The sequence below is a fragment of the Hoplias malabaricus genome, chromosome 7, assembly GCF_029633855.1.
Source record: "Hoplias malabaricus isolate fHopMal1 chromosome 7, fHopMal1.hap1, whole genome shotgun sequence".
Lineage (NCBI taxonomy): Eukaryota > Metazoa > Chordata > Actinopteri > Characiformes > Erythrinidae > Hoplias > Hoplias malabaricus.
The window spans coordinates 36354502-36380236 of record NC_089806.1 but is presented as its reverse complement, the minus strand read 5'-3'; positions in this window follow the sequence as shown (position 1 = coordinate 36380236).

Sequence of the window (25735 nt, the reverse complement as noted above, 5' to 3'; positions counted from 1 at the left end):
TGTCAATAAACAGTCAAAAGTCACAGGACACCCTTTTATCTGAATACCTCAGTAAGTAATGGGTGGGGGTGGCCTATCTAATAGGCTATGTCTGGAACATGGCCGCCATCTTGAAAGCCGCCATTTTTGCCACTTATGACTCACCCTGTACTTCTGAAATGGGAACTCTCTAGAGTCTGTAAGATTGTGATTAAAAGAAGGTTCTACCACATTGTTCTAATAACTATGTAATAACATGTAAAATGAGTGTAACTAATAGTGGTTTATTCACTAGTGGTACAGCTTATATAAATACACTTCAAGTTTTGCTTAATATGCATAACATCCATAAACACTGGTGCCCCCCCCACCCCATACACAATAGCTCCACATCCCTCCTAGGGGGAGATATGTAGTCCCACTGTAATAAAATATGTATTCTCAATTTATAATGTTTCTAATATCAATTTAATAAAATGCATCAATGATCTAATAATGCTTCGTTACATATTAAAACACATCAAAGAACAGTAATAACTTTTGTTGTATTCTCTGATACACATGCATTACAGAAGTACACGTTTATGTTGCTAGTTACTAAATAATTACAAAAAAAAAACTCAATTAAAGCTGATATTTGGGACTGTACTTTGTGTGAAGGCAGTGCATAGTGAAAAATATAAATATATATATTTTATAAATAAAATATAAAAAATAAAAATTCCAGGACACATCAACTGCTTCTTAACGGCCAACCACTTATATGTTAATTAGGCGTCTTACTCACAAATAGAATGTAAGAATCTCTCTCTCTCTCTCTCTCTCTCTCTCTCTCTCTCCCCCTCCCCACACACAGATGGTGACTCACCTTCTACAGTTTGATCAAACGTGAACATTTAACCTCCAAAAATAGCATCTCAAGACAAGAGAAACAATTACAGTCAATTATCACTTATGCATTTCATATATCTTTCCTTCTTCTTCATTTTTATGAGTGCTCAAGCCTCCGGGGGGAGAGAGAATGTCTGTCATTCTGTGGTCGTGCAATTACAGCATGATCCACTCAAGTGAAACTTCTATTCCTGAATAATATTTTTTTTCCTCCTGAGCCTTAATTTATGAAATTTGTTAATTTCCAAGCACTCTCTCTCTCTCTCGTTTGCATTTTATTGACCAATGATTGGACTAAACTATTGATTATTAAGGTTTGTGTATATATATATATATTCCTTTCCGAATGTAAATACAGCCGTTTGGTCTCGATATTGAAGTGAATGCGGGCTTATGACAGATGAAAGGAGTCTGGGATGGAAGGGGAGGGGGTGGGGGAGTTACAGGCCTTAAACACCCACCCTTCCTCCTCCTCCTTGTCCTCTTTTGTGGAGGAAGAGGCGGCGAGAGCCGAGAGGGATTTGCTGGCGTGTTAGTAATCCATTTCACTTCCGTGTTCTGAGGGAAATTTGTCATGTCGCTTTTCACAGTGCTGCTCACTGTTAGCCACACGTCAAGCCCACCATACTGAAAAAAAAAACACATCCCCTCAGCTCCCAAGACGGGCGAGGATTCGGAATCCTGGAGAAGGCCCACAAACAGCTCCCAGAGAGACTAGGATAACAATGCCTGCTTTAATGCAGGGAAATTTATATACAGTTGTATGCTTTAGCTTTAAGCTGTAAGCTGGATGTCCAGGTGAGGGTAAATACCCCTTACATTCAGTTGAGCATGCACAGGTTGTGTAATCTAGAAAATAGAAAAGCGTGGATTAAAAGGGGATACTCTGGATCCCCCCAGAAGGTTAGAGTAAACCTGCTCAATCCTGAATGTCAGCTAGAGTGGCATGATCTTCAAGAGCTCAATCCCTGTCTGGGAAACCACCCCCAAATATCCTGGGATCTAGAGCAGTGCACCTACAACGGACCTCTGAAATGATGGAGCACCATTTAACACCTCGGGTTGAGATGGAACAGTGTTTAAGACCCAGAAAACGCTCATCTTAGGAGGTTGAAGGCTAGGGTTGGGATCCAGAGTGTGTGAGGCCAATTCTACTCTCCTGCAATCACACAGCACGGATTAAACTTGCAAACTCCCAATGACAGGACCAACACTGAGACCACTAGACCACTCGGGCATTGGGTATTATCAGCTAAAGAAAGTGCCATAATCAATCACTGAAAAGTCTACATCATTTCAATAAACCATCTACCAACAGTAAAACAAAAGGCAAAAGGTGAACAAAAGGCCACTGTTTTTTCTGTATTTACCAGCTTCATTTTTGACTTACCATTTCCGCTTGAATTGTTTCACTACTTAGTGATTCTTTCCTTCCACCTTAAATGTCATGTTAGGAGGCAGATATTTGCTCCTAGATACTGGTTAATACTGGAGCTATTCACCATGCAGCTGCCATCTTCTGTTCCACCTTAAATAGGCTAATGCTGCCACTGAAACACAAGGCTTATTACCCCTTTCTTGGTTTAAAACATCCAAACCACAGAGTTATCCGTTATCTGCATCCCTCCTATAGTTTTATAGTTACTGGGTTCTAAGCTGCCGCCATGTTTCAAATATATAGCCAATATTTCCTCTTGTATTACTAAAGTACTTGTATTAATTTAGGTCTGGTACAATCTAACATTATTTCTGGTCGTTTGCTCTCTTTCATAGCTGTAGCGTACGGTGTCTTACCTGGCAACCCAGGGTGTGTGAACTGTACTGTGATTGGACAGTGTGTGGGATCTCAGAAACACAAATAGAGCTCTGCTTCGGAATGGACACTCCTCACAGAAGACTGCAGCAAGGCTGTGAGAGATGCCAATGCTTCAAACATTCTGGTCATTTAAGGTTTAGTAGCATGAATATATTACAGATTGCTCCTTTAAATTTAGGGTTGGGTTAAGAGTTAGGGTGAAGGTTAGGATTAGGTTTAAAGCAAGTTTTAAAACAGATTTATTGAGATGCAGTGCCAGAAATTCATGTACACCTATGCAAATTAAATTACACATTTTATAAATGCCAATTAGGTTTAGTTTGAATTATACGAATCTTGGGATTAGTCCGAGAATTTGTCCCAGATGGTCCTAGCCACTGGAAAAGAATTTATAGGAGGAAGGACAGAGGAGGGGTTTCAAGTATGGTCTTTTTCCCAACCTGTTGTTATTACATACCTCCATGTAATCCTTTTCTCAAACCTGATATTACATACCTCGGCGTAATCCTTCTCCCAAACTGCTTTTATTCCCCAGCTCCAAGACTTCAGATATTTCAGGGGACCATGCAATCTCTCACCCAAATAAAGTTTCAGATATTTCATAAGGGAGCAGGGGGGTCTTTACGGCATATGCATTCAATCATGTTGTCTTTCAGCCTATAACTGAGCAGATTTAGGTCCTGGTTCTAGACTATACATTTATAACATCTAAACAGAGCCAAAGTGGGGGACAGAGCTCTTGGAGATCTATGTCCCTCCACTGCAGTCTTCCCCTCAAAACGAGGAGGTCTAATTGTATGTCATTTTAAAGAAACAGCTTAAAACAAAAGGTGCAAACAGTATAAATAACCCTTCACAGGTACAACAAGGGTTTTAGGGCGTTTTCACACTTGCACGTTTTGGTCCGGTTAATTCTGGACCAAACTCTGGTTCATTTACACACTTGGTGCAGTTGGTTTGGGGAGGTGTGAAAGAAGTAATTACACTCAAATCCAAACCAAAACAACGATATCAAGACCCTCAAAAAGAGGTGGTCTCGGCCTTGTTCCAAACAGCCTCTGGTGCTGTTTGTTCTTGATGAGAATGTGATCCGACCTTGATCGATCCGATTATAAGGTGTACACAGCAGGTCGGTGCTGTACGGCTCCCGTAGCCAGGGGTGGTAGCGCACTGGATGCAGCAGAGCAGGAAAACAGAGAACTGGCTACAGTTTAGTTGCTAATCGGACATATGTCCCCTGTCTCGATCCTTGCCCTAAGCTCTGAGGCCTTCCTTGAAGTGTGCACTTTAATGACTTTGTCAAAGTGTGAGCAAAAGGGGTGCAAGGGTTCAAGGGCTCAGAGAGTTGGGAGCCAAAGGGTAAACACTCTGGTCCTTCAGGTGTAAACATCACTCACGCACTCACTCATCCATTCACCCATACACTCACACCAGTGAACAATTTCACACACTCAGCCCGTGGAAATCTCCCATGTCTAATCCACCGACCAAGATGTGCCTTTGTATTGTGTGTGGAAACCGGAACTCCATTTGGGGACCAACACAGACACAGGGAGAACACACCTAAAGTAAGGATCGAACCCTGGATGCCAGGACCCTAGAGCCGTGTCTCAGCCCAATACCGCCAACCCCTCCAATACCTCTGTGATTTATTTGTGTTTATCCTAACATTAGCCTCATTTTTATAGCAAAATAAACACTGACTGAACAGAAGTGCACAGTAAAGGACTGACATATTGCTCACAAACATTCTTCACATCCACTGTTTTCCAGGAGTTTCTGGAAGAAAAAATAATAATAATAAACCAAAGACACTCTTAAGATGTCTGCTCCAGTTTCCTGATGTATCCCAGATGTGGCAATCATCTTCTCAGATGTCAGAAGTGTTTGGGATAGATCCTCCAGTAAAGAAGAAATGCTGAAGCAGGAAATTGCATGTCTCAAGGTGCTGGAGTGGACCCTTGGAGAGTGATGTTGGTCTGCTGTTTCTCAGGAAGGTCAAACAGTGAAGCTGTGTATATGGAACACCCACTCACACACTCAGCTCGGGCATTCTAGTCCTGTCCTTTTGGAGGAGGGGTCCTGTAACCTTCACTAAAGCACCATTCAAACACACTTTGCAGGTTTCTGTTGTATATCCGTATCTCTCCACTGCAATGCTCTAAGCTGGAGGACCTACTTCTTTCGGCGGAGTAAACTGACATGTTTCAAGACATATTTGTGTTTCTTTTTTAATGCAGCAGAATGCCTGAAGTCACATATGAACACATTTTTGGACACCTGCTTGTCCAGAATGAAGACAACACCAAGTATGATTCTGAATTGTTGCTCCTGGGCTCCCCCTACAGTTGCAGAGAGTAATTCCGTTTAACAGCACTGTCCTGAAATCAACAGGGAGGGATGGGGTTATATCCTGCCCTCATCAACATACACACATAGTGCAGTTTCTGCCATGCTGAGCCCAGAGAAGCAGTGACAGGGGCCCTATTCATGGTTTTACAGGTCAGTGAAGCATCACAGAGATTTTGAAGCTGTAAATTAAAGCTAGAAATACTACCTAGTGTTCTTTTAATGTTATTTTGCTGTATTTTTTACAGAGATTTTATGTCATTCATCCGTGAAAGCGTTGGAAAAAATCCATCCATCCATCCATTATCTGTAACCGCTTATCCAATTTTAGGGTCGCAGGGGGTCCAGAGCCTACCTGGAATCATTGGGTGCAAGGCGGGAATACACCCTGGAGGGGACGCCAGTCCTTCACAGGGCAACACAGACACACACACTTACGGACACTTTCGAGTCGCCAATCCACCTGCAACGTGTGTTTTTGGACTGTGGGAGGAAACCGGAGCACCCGGAGGAAACCCACACGGACACGGGGAGAACACACCAACTCCTCACAGACAGTCACCCGGAGCGGGAATCGAACCCACAACCTCCAGGCCCCTGGAGCTCTGTGACTGCGACACTATCTGCTGCACCACCGTGCCACCCCATTGGAAAAAATTCAGTACTTTATTTGGCTGGTTAGCTCTTGATCAAACACTCCAATGGTGATCTAAGGATCATGTGCAGCTGCTTCAGAGCAACACATTTATATTGAAGCTTTTCACTTCATTACCTTTTACAGTCTGATCCCACTTTGTATTTTAATGCTTTTATCCTCTACACTCTTACACTTCTCACTGCTTGTCCACCCTAGTTTCATCTTTATTTGTCCTCCCTTCATCCCTCCCTCCATCCCTCCCTCTCCCAGTGACAGAAAGAGTGTCATTTGGCCTGAGAGAGCCCTATTAGCACTAATTGAGAGTGTGGTACAGCGGGAAAGAGGGCCCTCTCGTTACTCACAGATGAAGGGGCAGAAACAGAGGATCATACAGAGAGAGAGAGAGAGAGAGAGAGAGAGAGAGAGAGAAGGACCACAAGAAAGAAGACAGAAGTTTGGGAGGGGTTATATGAATGATACAGTGACAGTGTTTTGTTTGAAGCAGGGGTGTTTCTAGAATACTTGTTGTACTTGGGCACACAAAGTTTAGAGAGCACAGCTGTACCCCTCTACTTGCCAATCAGTCAGATAGGCAGAACTGAGCATCTACTAAAAAGCAGGTTTTACACTAATAATTTGAGTGTTTTAAAACAAAATAGTGCTCTGCAACAAATGAGAAATAAATAAGCAATTAATAATTAGGGAAATGCTATGAACTGCATTTATTTGTGCATTTTTTTAAACGGGTTAAGTGATTAAAACAAAAATAAAAAGTATACATCTCAGTTTACATAATTTGCCAAAACTGCCTCCACATTTCTCTGACTTACACTGAACAATCAATGGATTAGGAACATGTACCTTGTATCTCCACTCGTTGTCCATTTTATCGGCTCCACTGGCCGTACAGGAGCACTTTGTAGTTCTACAATTACAGACTGTAGTCGACCTATTCTTTTTTATTCTCATTTTACCCTGCTCTTCAATTAGATAAACTACACCATTCACTTCCTGTATTCCTTAAAAATGTTCCACTGCTCCCCTTGTGGCTGGAGGTGGCAATGCACACCCCAATGTAGATAGATAGATAGATAGATAGATAGATACTTTATTGATCCCCAGGGGAAATTAAAGGTCTCAGTAGCTTACAGACTTAGACATCACGTACACAAATCACTAAACAGCAATGGACTAATAGAGTTTAAAAAAAAAAAAAAAAAAAAAAAAAAAAAAAAAAAAAAAAATATCAAATACCCAAGAAGCTGACAGTGTGCTTAAGAATAATCAATCAATCAATCAATCGTCAGAGTAATCAAACATAGCCTGGCAAGAATCTGTGATACTGTGAGCAGCTGGGGATGATCTCTTTTGTGCAGCATATGATTTAAAATTTGAAAAGGTGTGGATAATGCAATGGGTATGGAATGTGCAATATAAGTACAGTGCAATAACAGTGCAGTTTCAGAATTAGAAATAAATATATTAAATAAAATAGTGCAAGGCAATTTAGTGCAATGTACCTGTATTAAGTATACACCTACTATTGTAGCTGTCAGATTAAGGTACACATGAGGTAGATGAGTTGGTTGACTTGTCCAGTGGTTGACCTGTCTATTGTCCAGTTAGGTACACATGTGCAATATGGAGGAGGTACTTGTAGTAAGTACATGGACAATCCACCATCTCAAAGAAAAATCAGTATGGAGCTAAATAAATAGAATAAATATTTGAAACTGAATTCTGAATATTTTAAATATATTTATTAGATTTTTAAAAAAATATTTGAATTGCATTTGGGCGGGACGGTGGCGTAGCAGGTAGTGTCGCAGTCACACATCTCCAGGAACCTGGAGGTTGTGAGTTTGAATCCCGCTCCAAGTGACTGTCTGTGAGGAGTGTGGTGTGTTCTCTTTGTGTCTCTGTGGGTTTCCTCCGGGTGCTCCGGTTTCCTCCCACAGTCCAAAGAAAAAACACATGTTGGTAGGTGGATTGGCGACTCCAAGACGTCCATAGGTGTGTGTGTGTGTGTGTCTGTATTGCCCTGTGAAGGACTGGCGCCCCCTCCAGGGTGTATTTCCACCTTGTGCCCGATGATTCCAGGTAGGCTCTGGACCCACCACGACCCTGAACTGGATAAGGGTTACAGATAATGAATGAATTAATTGTATTTATACGATTTTATTTTTTGTATAATTGCATACTGGAATTTAAATGTTCTTACATTTTCTGTAAGCACTTATACAGTTCAGTGTTGAGGTCGGTCTAGATCCCACCCTGAATCACTGGGCACAAGGCAGGAACACACCCAGAAACACACCAGTCCTTCACAAGGCGACACACACTCACACATTTACACCTATTGACACCTACCAACATGTGTTTTTAAAAATCAATCAGTCAAAGTTAAGGTTCTTCACCCATTTAAAAATATTAGCAAGATTGGTTCTTTATGGAACCAAAGGTGGTTCTTCTATGGCATCACTCACTAATATTTTGAAGCACCTTTAAAATCAACATTTTATAATTTATCAACATTTCATTTACATTCAAATTTCACTCAACAACTCCTTCTCAGTGCATTTTTTAAATGACAGTATTTAAGCCAAGTGTTGACCAACTGGATGTGAAGGAAAGCATCTAATAGAAGTAGTCTTTTTTTATTAGCTGTTGTTTCAGCTATTTATGGTTGTTGTGTTGTGCACAGACTTGTCAGTGTGAAGCACATCCATGGTTTGATTGACATTTGACCGAGCACACAGCAGCTACAAATGGAACACAGCCTTGTGAAGAAAAAACGCCCCCAGAAGACCTGAAGGCCCACACACTCCTCTGATTAGAGCCCTGACTTCAGCCCGTCTTCAGTGACTGACAACAGACCTGGGCTTGTCGCATCAAATTAATTCCAATGCTTAATTAAGTTTCGCAAAGTGATGAAGGAAGCTACCAATTTTGAGTCGTTAAATCTTCACAAAATGACCTTCCCAAGACCTGAATGACCAGGTAAAGTGTTTTGCAGAGGTCTTACCTCTGATTGGGTTCTGAAACATGGCCATCAAGGATTAGAAATAAATTAAAAATTCCTCAGAGCGGAGATACCAAGATATTTTAATGTGAATTTCATGATTTTAGAGACACCCTTTAGTTCCAACAGGAGCTGCATTCTGCCTCTTGCAAAGATCTATCACACCAACATCTAACTGTGAGCATGCTTTCTGTGTGCTGTCAGACTGACAGTAATCAGTGTTGCCTTGTTTACAAAATGGCAGCTCAAGCAAGGTACTGTGCAAAGCTACATGTAATAAATCTTTGCCTTTCCCTCGAAACTTCTGGAATGGTGAGAGTTTCCAAGTATGCAATGTATTGTCACTCTGCTGTTCATATGTGCATTAGGTGTGTTTACATCATGTTTACATCCAGTTACCGTTTACAGCACAAATACAATTTAAATTGCAGTGCCCCCCCACGCCGGTACTTATGGTTTTGTATTGTCTTGTATTGCATTGTATTGTATTGTACTGTATGCATATTGTTTTGTATTTTCTTAGCCATATCTTTTGCACTTTAATGTGTGTGCACTGTTTTATGTTGCACTAGCTTTGCACTAGTCGCACTTTAATGTTGTGTATTGTCTTATGTAGCACCTTGGTCCTGGAGGAACGCTATTTCGTTTCACTGTGTACTGTAAACACTGTATACTGCTGAAATGATAATAAACTTCTTTATTAAAAAGTATCATTAATGAGTTCTCCCTCAAAAAAAGTCTAATCTTTTAGGAAGGCTTTACACTTGATTTCCGATTCTTGCTGTGAGGATTTGAAGCACCAGTGAGATTAAGTACTGATGCTGAGGGATCTGTTCACAAACAGCATGTCAACTCATCCCAGAGGCAGTGGATACTGCTCCATCACTCAGGAGAACACATATGGCTCTACAGTCTAATACCCGGGGACGGTACACCTCCTTCCTGAGCTCATGTGAAACTGCTCCAGAGTGTCACCTTCTATGTGCTATTCAGTGTATTTATATGGAGATTGTGTAAACTTTGTGCGCACAGTGAAAAGACAAATGTCACTAATGGGTGCAACATAAATAATTGAAGTCACTTATAGGAACATTTGGTTGCAAATGGTTGGGCAAATGGGCAACATTTGGGACCTACCTATATACACTAATGGTGCTTTTCCATCCAACCTTCCTGACTTGACTCGGCTTGGCTTGGCTCTTTTGCTTTAAATCTAGTACCTGGTCCCTGGAACCGGTTACTTTTAGTCTCTGATTGTACCTGGGACAAAGCAAGCCAAGTAGGCACTAAATGTGATGTGTAAAGATTGCAGAGCGCTGATTGGCCAAAGAGACCTGTCAATCACCACAAAATGCAGACCTCCAGCACAAACTAGCTGCTTGTAAAATGTCCAAGTTACAGCAGTGGTTAGATTTGTTTTTTATCTGACTCACAATGGCAGCTCGTAACATTACCCCATGGTGTTTTTAAGAGGTTCAAACACTCTTCGGATCGGTGGCTGACGAAAAACTCCAGCAAGAGCTGGACGATGCAACAAGGATTACTCTGCTGTGAAAACTGGGGAATCTGTGAGAACTGGGGCATGGAGTCATTTTCAGCCCAACAAACAAAAAGCAACACATGAATACACAATGAGAAACCGAACCTAGCATTATCACCATCATTGCTGTGATTTTCAAAGCCTGCAGTTCCTGTTACAGATGGGATTTTGCGACACATTTCGCTGGGGAGATGTGCTAGTGGAAAAGCGACCAGGGCAAAGCGCATCAAGCCGAGCTGAGTCAAGCTGGTCCCACTTGGCTCGGCTCGATGTGCTTTCCCCTGGTCGCTTTTCCACTAGCACAGAAATAATATAATGACGCTTCTCATTACCAGTGAATTCAGGTGTTTTGTTCAGTTTAATTGCCACAGAAGTATTAAAACAAGCATCACAGCGTGTGGTAATAATTAAAAGTAGAAGTATTTAGCAACCACAGAAAGTCAGAATCTAAGTGGCACACCACAGAGTGAGATTATAGAATGAGGTTGTCGAGTGCTGAGACACTCAGTTTGCAAACATCACCAATGCACTTCTGACACACTAAGTGTGGAGTTCCAGATCTACTCTGGCATTAACATCAGCACAAAAACTGTAAGCCAGGGGAAGCATGGCATGGGTTTCTATTGCTGAGCAGATGTATGCAAGACTTACATCACCAAGTACAATGCCAGGCATCAGGTGAAGTGTTGTAAAGTATGCTTCCACTGGACTCCGGAGTGAGGAATCACACTTGAGTATCTGGCAGTCTGATGGACAAGTCTGTGTATGCTGAAAACCAAGAGAACATTACGTGCATTACTGCACTCTGTCTACTGTCAAGTTTGGTGGAGGAGGGATAATGCTATGAAGAGAGTTCCTTTTTCACTTAGTTCCAGTGAAGGGAAACATTAATGCATTATTATACCAAGACATTCTGGACAACTGTATGCTTCTAATTTTGTAGGAACACTTGGGGGGAGGCTGTTTTCTGTTCCAGCATGACCCCAGTGCACAAAGCAAGGTCCATAGCAAGGCATGATTGGGCAAGTTTGGGTGTCAGGTGTCAGTTGACTGTGTGATTTGATTTCAAACTAGATTGCACCACAACTCTAGTGTCTACTCTCCATTCTACAGATTTTAAAAAAACAGATTGTTTCAAAGATGAGAGAGAAGCAGTTTTAGCACCACCAGTTTGTTGAGTGCTAGCACTTTTCTGTTGCGCCCTTATGTCGTAGAGATAAATTTATGTAAATAATTTAAAAAAACTGATGTGAGTTGACCAAAATAATTAGGGGGACAAATCCCCATCCTGTGCCACACCAACACCACTACATGCTTCATTTGATGAGATTTCATAATCAAATCAAATTAATGTGTTTAAAGTGTTATGATACTGTTGAGCTGCTAGTGAGCAATGTGAGGTGTGAGGGGACACTTTGCTGTGAAAACAATCCACAGCTGTCCACAACATTTTAATGTAGGTTTATTCTTTAGATTGTGTTTCCTTAAATTTGGAGTGGCCAGTTGTGAATGAAGAGAATTATATTTTTACAAGATACATTTGTCACTTACTGAACAACAGAACCCAGGTCATATGTCGCATGTGCATGTTGTGTGGAGCCCTGTCATGATTTGTGTTCCTGAACTGTGTCCTTGTGTGATTCTGGGTAGACTCTGGACCCACCCCATATCTGAAAAAGATGAAGTGGTTAAAGCAAATGAATGAATGAATGTTGTGTGCATATAAGCACAAGATAATTTAAAGCAGAAAGAACTGTTCCCTGGGGTTGAATATTAAAATTGTTCTGGACTTTTCCCATCAGTTTATATTCATTGCATTTCCATACAAATTGGTAATATTTTACAAATATATATAATCTTTTACCATTTCTCTGCAAATGCTCTCCCACATGCAAATTACAACTTTAGGCCTATACTCTGGTTATAATGTGCTCTCACACACAAACATGTTTGTATTCATGCATTACATAGGCCTCCATTTAATCTGTGGAGACTTCGCTCTACGTTATTCAAAATAAATAATAGACTAACCCTAAACCTTAATCCTAAACCATAACCCTAACCTCCCCCTACCCTGAAACATGTGTCTTTAGCTTTAAATGTAATTATTTATATTGAAGGAAAAGAAGGACCCACAGTGCGGCTGTGTAAACAGATTTTAGTCTGGTCCCCATAATGTGATATATTCTTGTCTCACACACACACACATGCACATACACACAGTCTTATCTTCTGTATTCCAAGACAAAGAGTAACACTGATATGATAAACAGCAGCCACAATATAATCATTGCCTGAAACAATCAAATTTTTTAATGAAGAAAAAGACATACTTTCATGAAAATAGCTTTTGGTGTCTTCGGATGATAGACATACATTTCTCAAAAATGTGAGCATGGGCACGCTCGCAAACACACACACACACACACACACACACACACACACACACACACACACACACACACACACACAATCCATCTGTATTTATTGTAGATGCTCTTTGTATGAAATCATATTACATTTAGGTATTTTCATTATTTGGATTCATCCTGGGCTCTAGAGTGAAACCTAATCAGAAATCTCCCTCTCTCCTGCTCTCGCTGTGCCTCAGGCTATAGGCGGATGGTGTAGCGAAGGTAGAGAGAGAGAGAGAGAGAGAGAGAGAGAGAGAGAGAGAGAGAGAGAGAGAGAGAGAGAGAGAGAGTCGAAGGCAACAAAGGAAATGAAGTGGAGAGAAAGGTATAAAATGGAGAGACTGAGCAAAAGGGTACATGAAAATAATGACACAGTGAAATCGCACAGGAGTCAAGTGCAACCTTGTCCTCTGAGCCTTTCAGTGATCATGGGAATCCTTACACCACTGAAGGAGGGAAAAGGAAAAAATTCATGTGAATAAACTGCTGTGTCTAGTGGTAGTGTCAGATTATCTAAGAAACTGTTGGCTCACTATGTATTCAAATGTTGTGACTGTGTTGAGCTGCCAGGGAGCAATGAGGAGACTTCCTGCTGAGGGGTGTGCTGCAGCCTAAATATACGTAAATTCACACATATTTGACAGAAAGATCATTTCGAGGATTTCGACAATGTGTATGAAATAGTTAGCCATTCATAGATGTAAATATTCTGTTGATTACGCATGAAAATTTTGCCTTAAACTGCCCTTAACCATAACCCTAACTCTAAAACAACTTAATGCTAATCAAATGATAACCCTCACATTAAACATTTTGGTGTTATAGCTTGAGAGCTTCTGTCCAATCACAGTACAGTTCACACCCCAGGTACACACTGACACAAACAAAGAATCCCAGCCATGAAGTGACCAAGCGAACAAAGATAATGCTTGACATAAAAAGCATCAGTGCCCTTCTGAATATTGTATTGCATTTCCCATTTTAAATGCTTGCTGTCGTTTCAGCTTGCTCCTTAACTAAACACTTAACCCTAATATTAACCATAACCTCAAACTCAACCCTAAAGGTTAGAAGTACTGGCCATAATCCTGTGTAACTGTCTCCTACAGCCAGCAGGTTATAGCACTGTTTCTGTAGCTCTTTGTCAGGTACATACGTTTGTTTGCATTTAGTGAAACAGTGCCACCAATGGACAGGAGCTTACTTAGTGACTATAAAATGCCTAATGTCAGGAGATCTTATTGTAGTCTGAAATGCAGCTTTCTTTACAACTGCCACTGAGCCTTTCAGTGCTTTTACACTGCTGAAGCAATTATGGAAAATAATGATTTCATGTGTAAAACATGGCTCCTGTGTTTCTTTGAGTCAGCCAATTGCTGATTGGAAAAAAACATTCCAACTGTGAAAAAGCTAAGTGTATACACAACCAAGACACACTGGAGGCATGTTGCTTTACAAAGGCTCTGACATTTCAGCGGGAGGTTTGTCACGCTGAGGATGAAGTGTAAATGTATGTTTCTTCACTTATCTAATTCCAAAATAGGATTTTGTCAGAGCTGGATAGAGCCTTATTAATTAAATGTATTATATTATTTCTGTGTATTTCTCTTGCCAAGATGTAAACAAAGCAGTATGGGGTGATCGGGGTGATCTGCTAGCGCAGGATTTAGGTGTTGGCCACCATTGTGTGAATATATGGTTTCACGTTTTTGTTTTTTTTTTCCTGAAATGAAGGGTTTCAATATGTAATAACCACAGTAACAGCTCCCACTCGTCTTTGAAAGTTGTAGACAAGATGTTGGAACATTTCTATAAGGATTTGATTGTGTTCAAGAGCCAGAAACCTAGTGAGGTCCAGTCACAACCGGTTCTTTGAGTGATGCCATAGAAGAACTACTTTGATTCCATAAAGCATCATGTTTTTTTTAAGAGATGCGTGAGTGTGAATAAAGTTTTAAAGGTTTAAAAATCTATCACTCCATCAGAAGGTTCATTTAAACACATTAGCAACAATGGTTCTTTATGGAACCAAATGAGGTTATTCTATGGCATGGCTCAAAGAACCTTTTGTTGCACCTTGACTTTTAAGAATGTCGGATAATGATCCTGGATGACATAGTTCTAGATCATAAACACAGCTCCGCCTTGTTCCAAATGCACATCCTGGTGCTCCTATCATTTCATACAATGCAATTCCACTGGTCAACAGCCCATTGCTAGGGCGGGCTTTATAAACCTCTTTTTGACCCTTGGTGCCGGATATGTGGCTTTAGGCTCATGATCAGCTGAAAGTGCCTATTCAAATACAGCAAAATCTTGGAAACCAAGGCCTAACCTACACTCTTCCTTCCACATCCAGAGAATTGCTTTGATTTGCAGGCACCACAATGCAAGCAATTCTGATGGAAATTGGGTTGCTGTCTGTCTAACAGAGCTCTTGTGTGGGCAGGTGTTAATGGAATGTGGATAAATCTTACCTGGACATGATCCAGATATGAGGCACGTGAGACGACAAGTGTAAATAGGCTATTGGAAGCTATTTACACTTGGCTGCTTCACACATTTTGGCCTGATCGGACAGCTTTGCCACAAAGGTAATTTTGATTCCTTCCGCAGAGCTTGTTTGCATACAGTGTATGGGCAAATGATGTTTTGTTGATTACCTACGTGAAAATAAATGCACATCCTCTGGAGAGAATACACTTCTGCTTATTGTAATGCATATTTTACATTTACAGCAAAAAATGTGATGTCCGTTATCCAAGTTTGACCAACATTGATGGGATTCGCTGCTTTGATAGGCTAATTCATTGTCTTTTGATTGTCCATTTCCCATCTGTCCACTGGTTGAGTTGTAAGGACCTATCTTTTTTCAAATATCTGTCCATTTTTTGTTCAGTTTTAAGCTCAGCTTTTGGTTTTTAGGCTGCTTTGGTAGGGTGGCACGGTGGCTTAGTGGTTAGCACATTCGCCTCTCAGTGCTGGGATCTTGGGTTCCAGTCCCATCTGGGTGGAGTTTCCATGTTCTCCCTGTGTCTGCATGGGTTTCCTCCGGGGGCTCCGGTTTCCTCCCACAGTCCAAAAACATGGAGGGTATTGGCTTCTCTAATAACTGTCCTGGTGAATGAGTGAGTATGTGAATGAATGTCTGTTTGTGAGTGAGTGTGTGTGTGCCCAGAAATGGATTGGCACTCTGTCCTGGGTTAATTACTCTGTCCTAGAATTCCTAGCCCGATGCAGTCCTCCAGGTGGATGGTCGTTCCTGGTCAAGAGTACGCTGTGTGTGTTTGGCTGCCACTTCTCGCCAGTGTGTGTGGGTTGAGCGTTCTGAGCAGTGTGGATTGTAAACGCATCCTTGGGTGTCTAGAAAGGCGCTATATAAATGTAAAGATAGATAGATAGATCTACAAAAATGGTAGCTTGCTATTAGTGGCCCATGTAATTATAGACCCAGAGTATAATTGTATGCTTGACATTGATATTTAGAATTTTCTTTTCCACCATTAATTGTGCACTCTTTACATGGTGCTTCCAGTCCACCCTAAATGATACCTCATTTACATATTTGCAGCACTGTGTACCACAGATGCTTAAGAATATAAAACTTGCAAAGTTATATTTAATTCGCTGTAGCATAAATAGTGCCTCATTTACATTCTAGTGTCGCCAGTCCACCTTAAATGGTGCAGCAGTTACACTCTAGCCAGAGCCTGCTCTGTAGGGTCTACGTTGGCACATACATTCCCTAGGGACACTGTGTAAAAGACGTCATGGATTAACATGGGAGTGTACTGCATCTGTGAAATTTTAAATGGCACAGCACTTACAGTCTGGTGCCTCCACCAAAAATGGTTCTCCCATTATATAGTATGTTCACTCTTTACCTCAAACCTTTAGGAGACCCATTAAGTTACAAATTTTGACTTAGACCATCTCAGCTACACAGAAATATATATCCACACATACACACACACCAGGCAGGCCTCTTCAAGTATGGCATTCACATCTGCAGGGCAGGACCTTGCAAAAAGTCCCCAGGTGATTATTCTTACCTCTTCAATGCAGTAAGGAGAAGAATCTTAATGTCCCTCCCATCCTGTTCCTCAGAGGTGGGATCTTAATATTCACTAACTCACTGCATAACTACTGATGTCTGTGTACAGTAGCTTTAGGCAGAATAGCAATAGTCATTTCAGACAATAGGGCAATTATGCTGGACTTATGGACGTTTGGAAGAGGACTGCTTGGTCCCTTACAGTGAAAACGATATATTGTCTCTCTCTATCTTCCTCTCTCTCTTCATTCACTCACTCACTCATGTTTAGCAGGTGAAAAGTTCTACATATCTATGTGTTTGATGACACCTACTTATCCAGCATTGGCGGGATATACATATCTATCCTATTTTTTGGCATCTTCAACTATTCTGGGAAAGTTTTAGGTAAGATTTTTTTGCAACTCTTCAGTGAGGACTTGATGGCATGCCATTACAAGGATGAAATAGAGGTCTGAAACTGACGTTGTACAATTAGATTTGGAATCTTCCCAAAGGATTCATCACTCCAGAGACTGTAGTTCCACTGCTGTGCAGCTCAGTGCCTTTGGCCTGATACCACTGTAGCAGACACTTAGTACTGGGCATGGTGAACTTACTTGTATTTTAAAAAGTATTTTGTCTTTCTTTTTGTTTACTCAGAGATTAGCAGTGGTACAATCAACAGATATTCATCTTGGCATTCTCATGTGTTATCTCTGTGTCAGCGTGGGTTTCCTCTAGATGCCCCAGTTTCCTCACACAGTCCAAAAACACATATTGGTAGATGTCCACAGGTGTGGGTCTATGACAGGGTGAGTGAAATTGTCCCCAGATGTGTCCACTGTGACCCTAAACAGGATGAAGCAGCTACAGATTACGACTGAATGAATAAATTAATCATTAGTCATTAAGAGAATGGTGTCTGTGTTTTCCTTTCTTTTGGCTTTTCCATGTTTGGTTTATTTAACAGACACCTGTTCCTCCTCTCTTCTTCTCTGAAGGGATTCCTCTTTGGACGTCAGACAGAGTCCCTGAAGGGAAAGAGCATCCATCCATTTATCCTTGCTTTTTTCTGTCTTTGTGTTTATTTTATCTCCTTACCTCTTTTAGCATAGGCCTAACCATTTCCGCAAGAGGGTCCCTGTCTTTTTTTTCCTCTTTTTTTATCAGTTAAGTGTCTTTAAAGATGTACTGAAAATAAGTGCCCTTATTCTGGTTGACTTGGGATGGAAATAGTGCTGCCCTGCTCTCTGGGGCTAACCTTGGTCATGGATATAGCACTTAGCGCAGCTATCTTTGACACAGCAAGCCCAGGAGTAACACAAAAACACATCCGCCTCTCTTTCTTTTTTTCTCCATCTCTCTCGCTTTGGTTTTCATGCTCTCTCTCTCTCTCTCTCTCTCTCTCTCTCTCTCTCTCTCTCATTTTCTTTCTTGCTCTCCTTCGCTCATATCCCCTCTCTTTCCCTCTCTCTCTTATGGATGACTCGGCTTCAATCCACAATTCATCCCTTTACGACCGCCATCCATCCAAGGCCCCTGCCCTCCACCAAGCTATTCAAGGAAAGGAGGGATGAAGAATTTATGAGATGCCAGTGAAAGAGTGAGATGGGGACAGAGAGAGGGAGGGAGGGATCGGATAGAGAGAGAGAGTCCCAGAATGGACACAGGAGGCGGAAACAGAGGAAAGGGAGAGAGCGTGAGGTGGACGGCGACAGTGGCGCTGCTAACGGCTGACCTTTCGCCACAAAGCCACGCGGTATGAATTCTTCATTAGCGCACCGCCGAGGCTAGCTCTTTCCCTCGCCACTGTTATGCCTTCCAAAGAGACCAATTAGTATTGATCATCTCCTTGAATTAGCGTCGTTATGGCCGAGTGTGGAGAATGCATAACGACGCCAAGCTCTTCAAGCTGTGTGTGGAGACCTCGTTTGAATAAAGGGGGGAAGGAAAAATACACGGAAAGAAAAACACCATTAGGTTTTCATGCCTAAAGCAGACATCAGTGTTTGTTTGTATCTACATGGGTTTATATGGAATAAATGGCCTGGATTCAATTAGGTTAACCCAATTAGTTATATATTTTACTTAAAACAGAAAATGGATTTGTTTACGATGGTTTATGGTAGTTTACTTGGGTTCATTTTGGTTTGCATGGTTTCCTAGAGGTTTACATTGGTTTACATATGATAATTTGATAATTTTGACATATGATAGTTTTCTGATCATTTAAAGAATTATAATAACTCACACACTCACACCTATGGACACTTTTGAGTTACCACCTACCACCTTCCACCTACCAACGTGTGTTTTTGGACTGTGGGAGGAAACCGGAGGAAACCCACACAGACACAGGGAGAACACACCAACTCCTCACAGACAGTCACCCAGAGGAAACCCACGCGGACACAGGGAGAACACACCAACTCCTCACAGACAGTCACCCGGAGCGGGAATCGAACCCACAACCTCCAGGCCCCTGGAGCTGTGTGACTGCAACACTACCTGCTGCACCACCGTGCCGCCCCCTTCTTACATCTTACATCTACTTAAAAATTAAGAGTGGTCTCTGACTTTCACACAGTACTTTTATTGTAATAACAAAGAATTGTTTGTATAAACAATACAGAGATTACCTTTACCAAATTTGATCAAGCCTTTAAGAACAAAATTAAGTATCAATCTCCAACCACACAGAATACAATGATACGAGTGGGTGGAGTGGCCCCCAAGCTGGACTTTGCTAATGTTTAGGGGCCTTTAATATTACGAAATCATTCCTAAGATTAATATATTTTTGCTTCAGAAATGGTTTTTGGGCTTTATGAAATTTCAACACATCAGTTGTGTTTTCATGCATTGTGAGGACATATATAGAGTTTTATTCATTTTTTGGAGATTAATTCTTACTCTCATCCATAAGTACTACAAGCCTAAGCTTAATCCTTACCCTAACACTAACACTTCACCTTAAAATATAATGATTTTGCTGGTTCCCACAAATAAGAGAACTGACCACAAAGTCAGTGTGTAAACAGTCTCTGGTCCCCACAGCATGATATATTACTGGTGTAAACACACACAAGCACGCAAGCCCACACACACTCAAAGCCCATGCTAAAAAAAGTTTTATGTTAATGAGCCATCCTACCGTTGATGACAGTAGTGTAGGTGTATCATTAGGACTCCATTAGAGATTAATCCCAGATCAGTACAAACGTCTCAACACGATGAACATTAATTATGAACTCATAGCGTATATTGGTTTTAATTAGTGTCTGGATAAGTGAGGGGTCATACAACAACCCATTAGCTTTGTTCGCAGATATAATGGCTGTACACAGTGTGTAGGGTGAGGATTTTTTTCCTGTGAACAGCTTTTTATTGTATTATTGATCATGGTGAAACCTACGGAGATTGCTTGCAATTCTGTGGACAGTCCCCAAGCATTTACAAAATCTCCCCATTAACAACACTGTGACAATAACAGCTAGCCTTCTGGGCTCAGGTTAAGCCTAATTGTGAATAGAAATTTTTCAGTAGAAAATCCACATTGACATTGCAAATTAGAGTGAGATTAAAGTTGCGATAAATAATCAATTCAGTAACAAATTACAGGAAATACTTTTACACAATTTATTTATATATTCTATAGTAAAACTGCATTACAGTCACCTGCACTTTGCAGCACTTGAAATAAATGGAATACATTTTATAATAAATATTGATGTAGGATTAGGGAAGGTGTGATGAGTTTTTGTCGGTGTCCTGAAACATACATTGTGGATTATTTTCGACTCAGATGAATACAGATGTTGATCTGATATTTCACTTTGAATAATAATAAATGTAATTTGGATATCTTTAAATGGACATTTATGATTAGAGTCATAGGCTCGGAGTAGGTTTAAACATATACCGTAAACATAATTAGCTCTGTTTCAGATCCATTAATTTACACACTAGCACCTTATTAATCAATATTATGAATGCAATTTTCAGGCTGATTATGTAATATTTCACCATACTATAAGTTTTTCATGTATTGGGCAGTAAAGTGGTGTAATACAGGGGTTTTCAAGGTTTTTTTTTTTTTTCCCCTCAACACCGGAGGGGGGTGCATGTACCCATCTGGATGGTTGTGAGGTTACGAGATTTTAAACTTCAAACAGATAAATATAAACCTGCTGTGTCCCTGTCCTGACAGTCCTTAGAAATTCATTTTTCACCAACTATACACTGGCTTATAGCACAAGATCTCACACTGATCTGAACCCGCTGTAGGTTTCTCTGATCTGGCGCTGGAGAGAACAGAGGTTTCAAGAATCAGAAACAGAACCTGTTCAAAAACCAGAGTTCCTCAGAGTAAACAAGGAAGAGGAGGTAAAAACAAAAGCATTGATTTAACATTATTTAAAGATGATTTTTAGAAGATTCTGCATTGGATGTGATCTGTGAGGAGTGTGGTGTGTTCTCCCTGTGTCTGTGCGGGTTTCCTCCGGGTGACTGTCTGTGAGGAGTGTGGTGTGTTCTCCCTGTGTCTGCGTGGGTTTCCTCCGGGTGACTGTCTGTGAGGAGTTGGTGTGTTCTCCCTGTGTCTGCGTGGGATTCCTCCGGGTGACTGTCTGTGAGGAGTGTAGTGTGTTCTCCCTGTGTCTGCGTGGGTTTCCTCCGGGTGACTGTCTGTGAGGAGTTGGTGTGTTCTCCCTGTGTCTGCGTGGGATTCCTCCGGGTGACTGTCTGTGAGGAGTGTAGTGTGTTCTCCCTGTGTCTGTGTGGGTTTCCTCCGGGTGACTGTCTGTGAGGAGTGTGGTGTGTTCTCCCTGTGTCTGCGTGGGTTTCCTCCGGGTGACTGTCTGTAAGGAGTGTGGTGTGTTCTCCCTGTGTCTGTGCGGGTTTCCTCCGGGTGACTGTCTGTGAGGAGTGTGGTGTGTTCTCCCTGTGTCTGCGTGGGTTTCCTCCGGGTGACTGTCTGTAAGGAGTGTGGTGTGTTCTCCCTGTGTCTGTGCGGGTTTCCTCCGGGTGACTGTCTGTGAGGAGTGTGGTGTGTTCTCCCTGTGTCTGCGTGGGTTTCCTCCGGGTGACTGTCTGTGAGGAGTTGGTGTGTTCTCCCTGTGTCTGTGTGGGTTTCCTCCGGGTGACTGTCTGTGAGGAGTTGGTGTGTTCTCCCTGTGTCTGCGTGGGTTTCCTCCGGGTGACTGTCTGTGAGGAGTTGGTGTGTTCTCCCTGTGTCTGCGTGGGTTTCCTCCGGGTGCTTCGGTTTTCTCCCACAGTCCAAAAACACACGTTGGTAGGTGGATTGGTGACTCAAAAGGTGACACTCTGTAGGTGTGAGTGTGTGAGTGAATGTGTGTGTGTGTCACCCTGCGAAGGATTGGCTCCCCCTCCAGGGTGTATTCCTGCCTTTCACCCAATGACAAACAAACAAAGAAAACAAAACAAAAAAAACGTACCTTGGGGAGTAAATGTGGAGGGGGGTGTTGTTAACCCCTGTCTCAGGTCACTGTCTGTGTGGGTTCCACCTCCAAAAGCCACCCTATGACCAATGATTGTGAGTAGGTTCCATGGCCATTGCGACACTGATTAGGATAAAATGATTACAGATGAATGAATGCGTGAATGTTTCATGTGTATGTACACACTAATTCGACAGCTTTGCTCAGTCACTTGTGTATAATATATGTACTACTGTCTTTTATCCTCATGCACTTAAAAGTCACATATTACATGCTAAAATGTAGCCACACTTCTGGCTGCCTAGGCAATTTTATCAAGATGACTGACAGGAAACTGCTGTAGCCACTGTTTAAAAACTATAGCCATTATCTTTCATTATACTCATTCATTCTGGTCATTTTTCCAAATCTACTCCTTGGTCAAGTTTTACTTAATGTAGCTTTAATCCAGTGGGGTCTACAACATTGTCCCTAATGAGGGGAACCTATTAGGAACCATTTGAAAGTTACATGTACAGGTGTTAATAATAAGTTTGAATGGGATGGTGTTCACCTCCAAAGGTAGAAACAGGTATTTTTCTTGTCCCTCAACCGGAGAAACAAAAGGACCATTACACATCATTGAAGTAAGTGGGCTGTCATGTGATTCCCCAGACTCAGCAGAAAGTGGTCTCATCCTAAATCAAAGCAATCTGTGACTGGAAAACCAAAAGGATTACAGATTTCTTTTAGAGACAGATCCAAGATACGAGGCTCTATTTAAAGTTCAGGTGCAGATCCTCTGTATACATACCGCCATTGTTGTAAAAGATGCATCAATAACTGTGCACACATAGAAATCCCAGTGTGTATAATCAGAGATCATCTCTTTTGTATCTTTCATTTACAGTTTAAAAATTAAATAGCTGTTATTAATAGATGTTATTCGCATTTCAGTTTCAGGATAAAATTATAAAATACTCAGATTAACAACCTCTTTTTCTCTACACTCACTGTCCATTTTATTTAGCTCCACTGGCCATGTAGTGTTCTACGTAAAAGAGGCGCTTCACATTGCTGATTTGACATAAGCTGATCTGTCTGTTCATATTCTATACTTTATCTGCATCAGTTTTCCTTACTATTCCATGCTGCCCTCACTCTTATGTCCCTTATGCTGTCTTTAGTGAATTGGCTTTGCAGGGTAAATAATAAATTGATTGGCTCTACTGAGAGAAGCTATAGCTGTATAGCCATGTTTGTATTATTTACTAATTCTCATTCGGTCCAGGTCCAGGCCTCTGGTCCCTCAAGTCCCTCTAGTTGCATATGTATAGTTGTGGGTCATATTTTTCACTTAAATACAACATTTGTTTGCTTATGTTTTTGGATCCTTTCTGTGTAGAATATTAAATAGATATGTATTCTGTAGTTTCACATCAGTCTTGCATCAGAATATAATCAGCTAAATCCAATGTTTTTGATGTCTGAGTTCCTCTGATGATGTTAGTGCCATTATTTATTCATACAGAGACACCTCACCTCAGCATCATTATTTGCCGTTTTTGTGGTTGTTCACGTTGAGTCAATGGGATGCAAAGTCTCACCGAGTCACATGTCACTGCAAATTAAGTCTCAATTGAGTCAGGAGTCAAAGGGAATAAAGTCTGAATCAAGTGAGGAGTCACTGAGATGCAAATCCAAGCCATGTTACGAGTCATTTGAATGTGATTCAGAGTCAGGTTACAAATCACTGGGAAGTGAATCTGAGTCAAATATTGAGTCATTAATAGATTGAAACAACTAAAATGGAGCCTAGTTACTGGGACATGTTTGAGAGTAAGCTCAAGTGACATTAGGATGCGATTCAGAGCTGAGTCAGAGTAATTTTTTGAGGATGTATTAGAAAATGTATTATTTGTTTTTATATGTGCTATTTGCTTTTAAATAAATAATTAATTCAACCATTCATTTATCATTTATTTTTATTTTGGCATCCTTTTTGTTCTGGAGAATATCAGATGTTTTATTTTGTATTTCATATCAAACTCAGAATCATAAAGTAATCAGCTGACACCTGTGTTTGTGGCAGGCCTTAGCTCCTCTGATGGTGCTGCTGTCATTATTTATTCATATCGAAACCTGAGCATAATTACTTGCAGCAAGAATTCATTCAAAGGGCTGTTATTATCATGGTTGTAACCATGAACTCTGAGTGACTGGGATGAGAATCTCAGTTGAGTCGTAATTCTCTGGGAATCAAGTCTGAATCGATTCTGGGATGAATCACTGGGATACAAATCCAAATCAACCCTCTAGGATGCTTATGTGAATCAAGTGGCAAGACACTAAGATTCAAGTCTGACATGAGTCACAAATCACAAGAAACAAATGTAGGTCGAGCCACTCGTTACTGGAAGGCAAATCTGAGTCAAGTCACTAGGGCTACATTCACATACGCAAGGGATCTCACATGTCGCCCTCCACATTTTGTAGTGCGCAGTGTAGGTCATAAACTTGACAAACTAGTGTCCTGTCTGGGTGTAGTACCTTTAGATTTATAATCTGTCAACTTCACTACGTAGGGAGTATGGTGCTATTTGGGATACAACTCAAGTCTCCCAGTGCTGGCAGAAGAGAAAGCACTCTCTGTGTGGGTACAGGCAAAAAGACACATAGAATCCAATCTTCACATTTATGTCACATGCCCATGAATCAAACACACATCCAATATTGGACCGCAAATGAAACTGACTCAAATCAGATTTGACATGTGCACACAGCCCTGAAAATGTCAGATCTGTCACATTAAGGTGAAAAATCATGTTTGAATCACATCAGTCTGGTAAGGTAAACATAGCTTACGATGTGAATCTGAGTCAAATTATGAATCATTCAGATTCAAATCAGATGACCAATTTAAATCTATAATTGAGTCGTTTAGTGCAGTTGTGCTATTTGTGTGCATTTTCAAGTCCTGTTCCTGTTCCTATAGCCCACATTTTGGCTTCCTTTCTATTTAGAATATCAAACAGATGTGTGTTCTGTATTTCAGATTGTCTTGCATCATAAAATAATCAGCGATCCCCTGTTTGTGGTGTGTGTTGGCGCTCCTCTGATGATGCTGCTGTCATTATTTATTCATACAGAAACGCTTCACCTGAGCATAATTACTTGCAGCAAGAAGCCATTCACGGAGCTATTATGGTTGTTCAGTGGTGGAAAGTCTTTGAAATTGTGAGAACACATCTACATGGTACAGAGCCCCGCCTCCTGCTCTAAATCTCTCCGTCTCTCCCCCTCTCTCCTCTGTTTTGTCCCCAGGCCATCGCCGAGTGACACCGCTTTATCCACACATTCCACAGCTTTCCTTTGTGGAGCCTCTCGTCTTCTGCCGAGCCTAAAGTTCAAAGGGAATTTGAGGATATTCTCATTTCACACACATTCTCTCTGTCTCCTTTGGTATTTCTCTTTCTCACACACTCTCTCTCTCTCTCTCCGACACATTATATATAGGACCGCCTGCTGTGTGTACCTCACTTGGGACTCCTCCATTTTTTCCATTCCCACCATCACCTTTGAAATGTATCCCTTTAATACTGGGATACTGGCA